Source organism: Nycticebus coucang, chromosome 1 (assembly GCF_027406575.1).
Source record: "Nycticebus coucang isolate mNycCou1 chromosome 1, mNycCou1.pri, whole genome shotgun sequence".
In the NCBI taxonomy this organism is placed as follows: Eukaryota; Metazoa; Chordata; class Mammalia; order Primates; family Lorisidae; genus Nycticebus; species Nycticebus coucang.
In genome coordinates, this window is record NC_069780.1 from 7,566,980 (window position 1) to 7,578,798 (window position 11,819).

The following is an 11,819-nucleotide window of genomic DNA, read 5'->3' on the forward strand; positions in this document are numbered from 1 at the left end:
ATATTAGAATGACTGCAGATCTCTCTGCTGAAACTTTTCAAGCCAGAAGAGGGTGGTCACGGACTTTTAATCTCCTAAAGCAAAGTAACTTTCAACCCCGGATCTTGTACCAAGCTAAACTGAGTTTCATTTATGATGGAGAAATTAAATACTTTAATGACATTCATATGTTGAAGAAATTTGCCATAACGAAACCAGCTCTTCAGGATATTCTCAGACATATCCTCCATAATGACCAACCCAATCCTATACCACAAAAGTAAACTCACTCAGAGACTTTGGATCAAACTCCAATTTCCACACTGACAAAACGATTAAAAATGCCCACCGGACTTTTGAAAAACTCGATACCCAAAACTTCACCAGACTTATCAATATTCTCCATTAATGTGAACAGCTTAAACTGTCCTCTAAAGAGGCATAGGTTGGCTGACTGGATACAAAAACTCAGGCCAGATATCTGTTGCATACAAGAGTCACATCTTAACTTAAAAGACAAATACAGACTGAGGGTGAAAGGATGGTCATCCATATTTCAGGCAAATGGTAATCAGAAAAAAGCAGGTGTTGCAATTTTATTTGCAGATACAATAGGCTTTAAACCAACAAAAGTAAGGAAGGACAAGAATGGTCACTTCATATTTGTTAAGGGTAATACTCAATATGATGAGATCTCAATTATTAATATCTATGCACCCAACCAGAATGCACCTCAATTTATAACAGAAACTCTAACAGACATGAGCAACTTGATTTCCTCCAGCTCCATAATAGTCAGAGATTTCAACACTCCTTTGGCAGTGTTGGATCCATCCTCCAACAAGAAGCTGAGCAAAGAAATCTTAGATTTAAACCTAACCATCCAACATTTGGATTTAGCAGACATCTACAGAACATTTCATCCCAACAAAACTGAATAAACATACTTCTCATCAGCCCATGGAACTTACTCCAAAATCGATCACATCTTAGGTCACAAGTCTAACCTCAGTAAATTTAAAGGAATAGAAATTATTCCATGCATCTTGTCAGACCACCATGGAATAAAACTTGAGCTGAGTAACAACAGGAATCTGCATACTCATACAAAAACATGGAAGTTAAATAACTTTATACTGAATGATAGCTGGGTCAGAGATGAGATTAAGAAAGAAATCACCAACTTTTTGGAACAAAACAACAATGAAGACACAAACTATCAGAACCTCTGGGACACCGCAAAGGCAGTTCTAAGAGGGAAATTTATAGCACTGCAAGCCTTCCCCAAGAGAACGGAAAGAGAGGAAGTTAACAACTTAATGGGACATCTCAAGCAACTGGAAAAGGAAGAACATTCCAACCTCAAACCCAGTAGAAGAAAAGAAATAACCAAAATTAGAGCAGAATTAAATGAAATTGAAAACAAAAGAATAATACAACAGATCAATAAATCAAAAAGCTGGTTTTTCGAAAAGGTCAATAAAATAGATAAACCTTTGGCCAACCTAATCAGGAAAAAAAGAGTAAAATCTCTAATCTCATCAATCAGAAACAACAAAGATGAAATAACAACAGACTCCTCAGAAATCCAAAAAATCCTTAATGAATATTACAAGAAACTTTATTCTCAGAAATATGAAAATCTGAAGGAAATTGACCAATACTTGGAAGCACGTCACCTTCCAAGACTTAGCCAGGATCAAGAGAAAATGTTGAACAGGCCCATATCAAGTTTGGAAATAGCATCAACCATACAAAACCTCCCTAAAAAGAAAAGCCCAGGACCAGATGGTTTCATGTTAGAATTCTACCAAACTTTTAAAGAGGAATTAGTACCTATATTACTCAACCTGTTCCAAAAGGTAGAAAAAGAAGGAAGACTACCTAACACGTTCTATGAAGCAAACATCACCCTGATCCCCAAACCAGGAAAAGACCCAACAAGAAAAGAAAATTATAGACCAATATCATTAATGAATATAGATGCAAAAATATTCAACAAGATCCTAACAAACAGAATCCAGCAACACATCAAATTATACATCATGACCAAGTTGGTTTTATCCCAGGGTCTCAAGGCTGGTTCAATATACGTAAATCTATAAATGTAATCCAGCACATAAACAAATTAAAAAACAAAGACCATATGATTCTCTCAATTGATGCAGAAAAAGCTTTTGATAATATCTAGCATCCCTTCATGATCAGAACACTTAAGAAAATCGGTATAGAAGGGACATTTCTTAAACTGATAGAGGCCATCTACAGCAAATCCACAGCCAATATCATATTGAATGGAGTTAAATTGGAATCATTTCCACTCAGATCAGGAACCAGACAAGGCTGCCCATTGTCTCCATTGCTTTTCAACATTGTAATGGAAGTTTTAGCCACTGCAATTAGGGAAGAAAAGGCAATCAAGGGTATCCATATAGGGTCAGAAGAGATCAAACTTTCGCTCTTCGCAGATGATATGATTGTATATCTGGAAAACACTAGGGACTCTACTACAAAACTCTTAGAAGTGATCAAGGAATACAGCAGCGTCTCAGGTTACAAAATCAACATTCATAAATCGGTAGCCTTTATATATACCAACAATAGTCAAGTTGAAAAAACAGTTAAAGACTCTATTCCATTCACAGTAGTGCCAAAGAAGATGAAATATTTGGGAATTTATCTAACAAAGGACGTGAAAGATCTCTATAAAGAGAACTATGAAACTCTAAGAAAAGAAATAGCTGAAAATATTAACAAATGGAAAAACATACCATACTCATGGCTGGGAAGAATCAACATTGTTAAAATGTCCAAACTACCCAAAGCAATATATAATTTCAATGCAATCCCTATTAAAGCTCCACTGTTATACTTTAAAGATCTTGAAAAAACAATACTTCGTTTTATATGGAATCAGAAAAAACCTCAAATAGCCAAGACATTACTCAGAAATAAAAACAAAGCAGGAGGAATTATGCTACCAGACCTCAGACTATACTACAAATCGATAGTGATCAAAACAGCATGGTATTGGCACAAAAACAGAGAAGTAGATGTCTGGAACAGAATAGAGAACCAAGAGATGAATCCAGCTACTTACTGTTATCTGATCTTTGACAAGCCAATTAAAAACATTCAGTGGGGAAAAGATTCCCTATTTAACAAATGGTGCTGGGTGAACTGGCTGGCAACCTGTAGAAGACTGAAACTGGACCCACACTTTTCACCATTAACTAAGATAGACTGTCACTGGATCAAAGATTTAAACTTAAGACATGAAACTATAAAGATACTAGAGGAGAGTGCAGGGAAAACCCTTGAAGAAATCAGTCTGGGCAAGTATTTTATGAGGAAGACCCCCCGGGCAATTGAAGCAGCTTCAAAAATACACTACTGGGATTTGATCAAACTAAAAAGCTTCTGCACAGCCAAGAACACAGTAAGTAAAGCAAGCAAACAGCCCTCAGAATGAGAGAAGATATTTGCAGGTTATGTCTCTGACAAAGGTTTAATAACCAGAATCCACAGAGAACTCAAACGCATTAGCAAGAATAGAACAAGGGATCCCATCGCAGGCTGGGCAAGGGATTTGAAGAGAAACTTCTCTGAAGAAGACAGGTGTGCAGCCTTCAGACATATGAAAAAATGCTCATCATCTTTAATCATCAGAGAAATGCAAATCAAAACTACTTTGAGATATCATCTAACTCCAGTGAGACTAGCCTATATCACAAAATCCCAAGACCAGAGATGTTGGTGCGGATGTGGAGAAAAGGGAACACTTTTGCACTGCTGGTGGGAATGCAAATTAATACATTCCTTTTGGAAAGAGATATGGAGAACACTTAGAGATCTAAAAATAGATCTGCCATTCAATCCTATAATTCCTCTCCTGGGCATATACCCAGAAGACCAAAAATCACATCATAACAAAGATATTTGTACCAGAATGTTTACTGCAGCCCAATTCATAATTGCTAAGTCATGGAAGAAGCCCAAGTGCCCAGCAATCCACGAATGGATTAATAAATTGTGGTATATGTACACCATGGAATATTATGCAGCCTTAAAGAAAGATGGAGACTTTACCTCTTTCATGTTTACATGGATGGAGCTGGAACATATTCTTCTTAGTAAAGTATCTCAAGAATGGAAGAAAAAGTACCCAATGTACTCAGCCCTACTATGAAACTAATTTAGGGTTTTCACATGAAAGCTATAACCCAGTTACAACCTAAGAATAGGGGGAAGGGGGAAAGGGAGGGGAGGGAGGGGGAAGGTGGGTAGAGGGAAGGGGATTGGTGGGATTACACCAGCGGTGCATCTTACAAGGGTATATGTGAAACTTGGTAAACAGTCTGTGAAGCTAGTGAATGACGCCCCATGAATATATCAATGTACACAGCTATGATTTAATATATATATAAAAAAAGAACAAACCTACACAACCTATCTTGTTCATAACTTGGGGGTTGCCTATATCCCATCTGGACTGTTGTATATAGTAAAGGCATTAAATATGCTTTTTCTATTCAGAGCCTGCCTGGGGGCATGTGACAAAGGGCCCTGCACTCTGTTGAACACTCTGCTGTTACTGGCTTCAGAGTATTAGTAATTAGGCGCCACAGCTTGGCGCCTGTAGCACAGTGGTTACAGCACTGGCCACATACACCCAGGCTGGTGGGTTTGAACCCGGCCTGGGCCAGCTAAACAGCAATGACAACTGCAACCAAAAAATACCCAGCGTTGTGGCGGGCACCTGTAGTCCCAGCTGCTTGGGAGGCTGAGGCAAAAGAATTGCTTAAACCCAAGAGTTGACGGTTGCTGTGAGCTGTGATACCATGGCACTCTACCGAGGGTGACATGATGAGACTCTGACTCAAAAAATTAAAAATTAAAAAAAAAAGCCCCCGTCCACATTCTCATTTTGCACTAAGTCCTAAAGATTATGTAGCCAGTCCAGTTTGTACTAATTAAAAGTTGTTTGAAGTATGGATTTTCACGAGGCAACCAGAAGTCAGACTCAAAGAACAATAAGCAAAAAATAAAGTGTGTTTTGGGAAAACTAGCCCAACAAAAGTTGAAGTCTTTAAAAGCTTCTGGGAGATTTTAAAGAAGGGATTTACTGCAGAGAGGGCAGGCTGAAGGCACCGGCACCCAGTGCTTCCCAGACTCACGCAGGGGAGCCAGCGTGGCTGTGATCACTGAGACGGTCCATTTGACCTGGAGCCTGCAGCTCAGTTCAACTGAGCAAAAAGAGAAGCCACCTGAGCTGGTGGTTCTGCGACAGGCAAGCAGACAGACTGTGTCCCTAATGACGCCTCACATTCACCAAGCTTTTACTCTGTGCCTGGCACTGATGTCAGGGACTTGGGGCCATTCTCTCCTCCATCTGACAGCAACCCTGTAAGGCATGTGTTATTCCTGTCCCTATGTCACCAGTGAGGAAATATGGGGCTAAGTGAGATTAAGTCATTGCCCAGGCCCTGTCTCTGGGCAGTGCTGGAGTCTGAATTTGAACCCTGGTGAGCAGACTGTAGAGCCCCAACTCTTCACTCCACAGAGAGCTTCTTCTGCTCCGAGAGGCATGATGGAGCAGCTGTTGTGTGGAAAGGACCCAGTGGAGAAGTGAAAGGGGCGAAGCTGTGTCCCTGTGGTGCAATCCTTTGTGAGCCAAGTTCCCCATTCCCCCAGGGGTGGGGATTGAGCCAGGGCAGCAGAATGTAAACATCCCCAGACCCCGGGGAGCCCACGGGGGTTTTCCTGGATGCCTTTTGCTTCACAAACACATCCTCCGTTAACTTTCACCAGGCTCCATGAGGTTTTGTCCGTGGCCTTCCAGCTGCCCCATCAGACTGCAGTTTCCTGCTGGTGGCTCAGATGTCTTCCAGGCTGAGGAGACCAAATGGAAGGGTTCAGGCTCATACTACTCCCTCCACGTTTGCACCTAAATATAGGGATTATTGATAAGAATTACCCAAAGAAGACAAGGTCCTGCAGCTCAAAGTGCACATATAAAAACCTTCCCTCTGGGCTAGCACTGCAAATCCACTGGAGGAACACAAATTAGGTGGATCTCACTGCTCTTGCAGCCACGTCCCTCCCTCCCTCTCTCAAATCCAGCTTACATTCAGCCCGGGCCCGTGGAGAAGACACGATATTGGTCTTCAATGTCTGTGGGATCTCAGGCAGAACATACTTGAATCTTCTCCATGCCACAGGCTTGTTCATTGTGAGTTTGTTCCTAACTTCAAAAAACGTTTTTGTTCTAATAGTTTGCACAAAAAAAAAAAAAATCCTTATATGGACAACTCAGATGCCTTTGTCACGAAAGTGGCACTGACCTTCCTTTCCTGCAGGAGCCAGAATTGATTGCTCTTTCCCTTGCTTTCCTACAGCATCCAGTAATTATCTCAGTATCTGTAAAACACGATGGACGCTGCCCTCAGCAGGCTCGCAGCCTGGTTTTGAAGCCTTTCCGAGGGCAGGAGCTCACTTTTCCAGTGCTTCCCCTAAAACCCTTCTCCTCCCACATAGTCTTCAACATCCGGGCCTATGTGAGAAGTTTAACAGACCAGGGAGCTGGGCTTCCGTAGAATTCAGCTCAAATTTGATGAAAGCTTACACTCCTATGCATACAATGCTAATGAAAGTATGTGCACCAATGCTGGTGGAGAGTAATATGTGGATGGCCATCTGGGATAAATTAAAACGCACTAGAAACTACTTTAAAATTTTTCTAAGACATCCAGGGCTAGAAATGTGTGTTCCTACCTCTTGTTTACTAGTCCACTCTGGGGTTTAAAAGAGCATAACCTGGTATAAGAGCAAAGTCATTGCCCAAAACTTTCACTCACTAACTGGCCACATTCCTTCAGGTCACATGAATTAGAAAAGAGACCAAGTATGATTTAAGATGCGTCAGCTCTGTAACTATTCTGTTTTTACCCTCTTGGACCATATCTTCCCCTCCTCCCCTCCCCCCTCCCCACTGTTTAAAAATTTATTATAGCAATAAAATTTACATACCATAAAAATTAACCAACATACTTTTCTTTAAATTAAAGCATAAATTCTTGAAGTGTGAAAATCCAGACCCTCGAAAGTTCTTTTTCCATTTGTAGCTTTTGCTTCTTTCACCAGAACATAAAACAGGAGAGCTCCTTGGAGCTTCCTGTTCGTTCACCCCTCAGTTCCGAGTGTTTTCTTGGCCCCCTTTTATCCTAAATTACCCTCTTAATAGCAAGGAGTTGTTTTTTTTTTGAGACATAGTCTGACTAGTTGCCCTCGGTAGAGTGCTGTGGCATCACAGCTCACAGCAACCTCAAACTCCTGGGCTCAAGTGATTCTCTTGCCTCAGCCTCCCAAGTAGTTGGGACTACAGGTGCCTGCCACAATGCCCAGCTATTTTTGTTTTTGTAGTTGTCATTGTTGTTTAGCAGGCCCGGGCCGGGTTCAAACCTGCCAGCCTGGGTGTATGTGGCTGGCACCCTAACCACTGAGCTATGGACACCGAGCCTTACCAACCAATCTTCACAAAACAACCCATCACAACCTTAAGAATGGTTTTGGATATACAACCAGTTGTCCTCCTTTACTTAGCTTCCAAATTATGTTATTATAGGCAATGCTGAGATTCCAGGACATGTCCCAATCTTGATTTTTATTTTTATTTTCATTTATTTATTTATTTTTTTTTTTTTTGAGACAGTCTCAGTATGTCACTCTCATAGCAACGTCAAACTCTCGGGCTTAAGCAATTCTCTTGCCTCAGCCTCCTGAGTAGCTGGGACTATAGGTGCCTGCCATAACACCCAGCTATTTTTTGGTTGCAATTGTCATTGTTGTTTAGCAGGCCCGGGCCAGGCTCAAACCTGCCAGCCTTGGTGTATGTGGCCGGCGCCCTACTCCCTGAGCTACAGGCACTGAGCCAAATCTTGATTTTTAAATTAAGAACAGTAACCAACCTCCTCACAAATACTTCCTGGCATGAAGGAAGTAGTTCCATAGTTCATTCATAGACTTGAATGGTCCATAGTTCATTCATAGACTTTTTTATTTTTTGAAACAGAATCTCACTCTCTCACCCTGGGTAGAGTGCTGTGGCATCATAGCTCACAGTAACCTCAAACTCTTGGCCTCAAGCAATCCTCTTGCCTCAGCCTCCCGAGCAGCTGGGACTATAGGCTCCCACCACAACATCTAGCTATTTTTTTTAGAGGCAGGGTCTCACTCTTGCTCCAGCTGGTCTCGAACTCCTGAGATCAGGCAATACACCTACACCCACCTCGGCCTCCAGAGTGCGAGGATTACAGCATTCATAGACTTTTCACGATGTGGAGGGAAGCTGTTTTCTCTACTGTGTCCGGAATTGTGTAACAACCACAGTGTAAAGTTGGGGGTACAAGTGGGCTGCATCTGAGTTGGACCCCATCTCCAGACAGACTCCAATGGAGGGGACCATCCCTGCTGGGAATGTTGTCCAAAGGGTAGAAATGTCAGGGCTTGTGGACGCGGGGGCTGACATAGGTGGCCAGCAGCAGCAAGAGACACCGCAGTAGACAGGAATGCCTTTCTTTCTGTTTTAGCCCAGGCTGTCCGACTTGAATCTGCCATCTAGAATGTGGACAGTCCGTTGGGGTTCAGTGTCCCCTACGGAGTGGATATGTCTTCCTTGCCTGTGGGCCCCTGCGTATCCCGAGTTCTAGAGTTCTGGTTGCCAGCCTGCTACATGAGCTTGTTTTTCTCACACACAAACCATGTGCCAGCTGCCTCCTTCCCTCCTTCCCTTTGCCCCAGGCAGTAAGACTTGTTTCATACTCTGTTTCTTCAGGCTCCACTTAGAAATGGTGAGTGACCAATGCACCTGTTCACATTTTTTTTTTTTTTTTTTTTTTGCAGTTTTTGGTCGAGGCTGGGTTTGAACCCACCACCTCCAGTATATGGGGCCGGCACCCTACTCCTTTGAGCCACAGGCGCCACCTACCTGTTCACATTTTTAATGGACCATTTAATGTGGATGCTGAGGGGCAGCTAGCAGTCTTTGCCACAGTAACGAAGAATTGGCACCCCCATTCTCTGGGCTATCCTCTGTGATCACACTCCCAAATTTTACCTGGTATCTAGTCACACAGAACAAAAGGGGTGCTTCTTGACCTCTCTTGCCACAAACTCTGGCTGGATAGCCACATTTTGCCAATAAATGTAAGCAGAGCCATTTCTGAGACCTTCCTTAAAGGACAGAGCAAATGTGCTTTTGAATGTCACCATCCTTTCTTTTCTTTCTTATTTTTTTCCACCATCTTTTCTTCCAGGCTGCTGTAGCACATGAGAACTTGAGACTGGAACTCCAGCCATTGTAAGGGGCATATTAAGGATGGCAGAGCAGTGAGACGATGGGAGAAGAACCGGCACTGGTCCCAGACAGCCCTGCTCCAAGCTGACTCCTGGCAGGGAAACGCCTTCTGCCTCACTAAAGGCACTCTCCCTGCAGCTCTCAGACACTCATCAAATCATCACCAATGTCACTTTTCCCAATCAAAACAGTGTCTTTTCCAGAAGGCTCTTAAAAAGTCACTCTCTGGGTAGAATTTTGGAAAGGTGAGTGGGAACCCTTTTCCTGATGAGACAGGTGTTGCTACTGTTGTTTACTCACCAAGGACGCAGCCCTCTGCCTACCAAAGGTTGTCCCTGGGCCCAGTTGCAACCTCAGCACTGTGGCTAAGTGGCAGACCAAACAACAGGGTCCTTAGAATGTTTGCACGCTCTCAGGGTGTGGTGTGTTAGGCTCCGGCAGTCTAACAATCCTCATTAGCTCTGTGTTCAGCTCTGACTCCACATTTTAAAGATATCCTCTAATCTGTGGCTTTACTGAAAATTCCAGGGTTGTGTGTCTCCCTGGAAAGCTGTTGAGGACTTTTTAAAAATTCTGGTGGGTGCCCAGGCCTTAAAATTAAAGCTTCTAGCCCCTTTGGGAGTGATATGCTCAGCTGCCCGAAAACGCTCTGCTTCTTTGCAGAGAATGGTTTGGGGGCATTCTCTTTATTATAAGCAGATAACCTTGAATGTATTAGGGCTGACACTCAGGAGCCTTAGATTTTCCTGCCTTTTTGTCTGTGTAAAGCAACGCTGGTTACTAGAACCAAGAACTCTCACAACATCCTAAAAAATAGGTATGCTAATGCAGAGTGAGATTATAAGCTTTAGCAAAAGATTAAGATAATCGGATCAAACCTTCGCTGTATAAACAACTGATTCAGCCAAACTTGTATATACTAGGGGGATCTCAGCCCTGGGGCAGGCTGACTATCAAAACTCAGGGTTCTTGCGTTTTCACGCAGATCGATACTTGCGGTACCCCACAGAGGTGGTTGCAGAAAGCCTTAGGGGTATATTTCTAACCTTGCCTTTCCCTCATTTCTGAAGGAAGGTTTTTAACCTTGACATGTTCTTCTATCCCCTGCTCTCCTTGGTGTGGAGATGGCCTGGCCTTTCCTTACACAGAGATTAAAAGCCTTCCAAATTCCTCATATTCTCATCACTGCACTCAACAGATACCATCCCCCAAGTGGGAGGGAAGACCACGTACTACGTGATTCCATTTAGGGCTCAACTGCAACTTGGACTCTACCTAACAAACGCAAACAATGTAACCTGTATGAATCTGATATAAAACATCCATAAAATTCCCTGAATAAGCAGGTTTACAGAGATAGAAAGAAGATTCATGGTTGCTCAGGGTTGGGACACCAGGGAAACTGGGGAGCAGTCGCTGTGGCTGTCCCAGGTTTCTTCTGAGCTGATGCAGATGTTTAATGTCTGTGATGAGGATGGCCGCACCTACCTGTGAACTCAATAAAAGGAACTGAACTGTATGCTTTACACAGGTGAATTGTGTTTGTGAATTATACACCAATAAAACTGTTCAACACCTTACTAGCAAGCATCATCGAGAAGTTGGCACTAAAACACTGGTTACCGAGTGGGTGCCAATTGACTGAACACTGGCTGTTTGTTTGATTAATGTTTATTTAAATCAGTTGTTAAAACTAGAAGATTAAAAGAGGGCAGCACCTGTGGCTCAGTGGGTAAGGCTCCAGCCCCATATACCGAGGGTGGCAATTCGAACCAGTCCCGGCCAAACTACAACAACAACAACAAAATAGCTGGGCATTGTGCTGGGCGCCTGTAGTCCCAGCTACTCGGGAGGCTGAGGCAAGAGAATCACCTAAGCCCAGGAGCTGGAGGGTGCTGTGAGCTGTGACACCACAGCACTCTAACCGAGGACGATAAGGTGAGACTCTGTCTCTTAAAAAAATAAAAAATAAACTAGAAGATAAAAGGAACTCACAGAAAAACCAGTTTCTTGCCGTCAGAGTCACATATCATCAGTGGCAGCCTGGCCCTGCTCCTGCACAAGAACGGGTGCCTGGCTGTTGCTTGGGACTCCCTGAGATGAGACCTAGGTTCTCCCAGGAACCTCGTCTTGCTGACTTGACTTCCTTATCACATTGTGTCTCCCTATGGGAGTGAGCGTCCTCTGAACTAGATCCTATGAGCTCAGTAATATTTACCGAGTGTGTGTTGGGTGCCATGTACTTTCTCTCTTCCCTCCAACCCAGGACAAGAACCTCACAAGCCCCTGTGATCTTTTCCTGCTACCTACTCCCCTTCACGCTACAGACCTGTTCTGGTCTTGGTTGTAGAAAGACTCACCCAGTGAAATGATCTTCTGTGGATTCTGCTACTTCCTCGAGTCAGTGCTTTCATCCTACCCACTGACTTTTACCCACCAACTTGTCAAGTGCAACTCCATTCACTGTCATTTCTCTCCTTCCCAC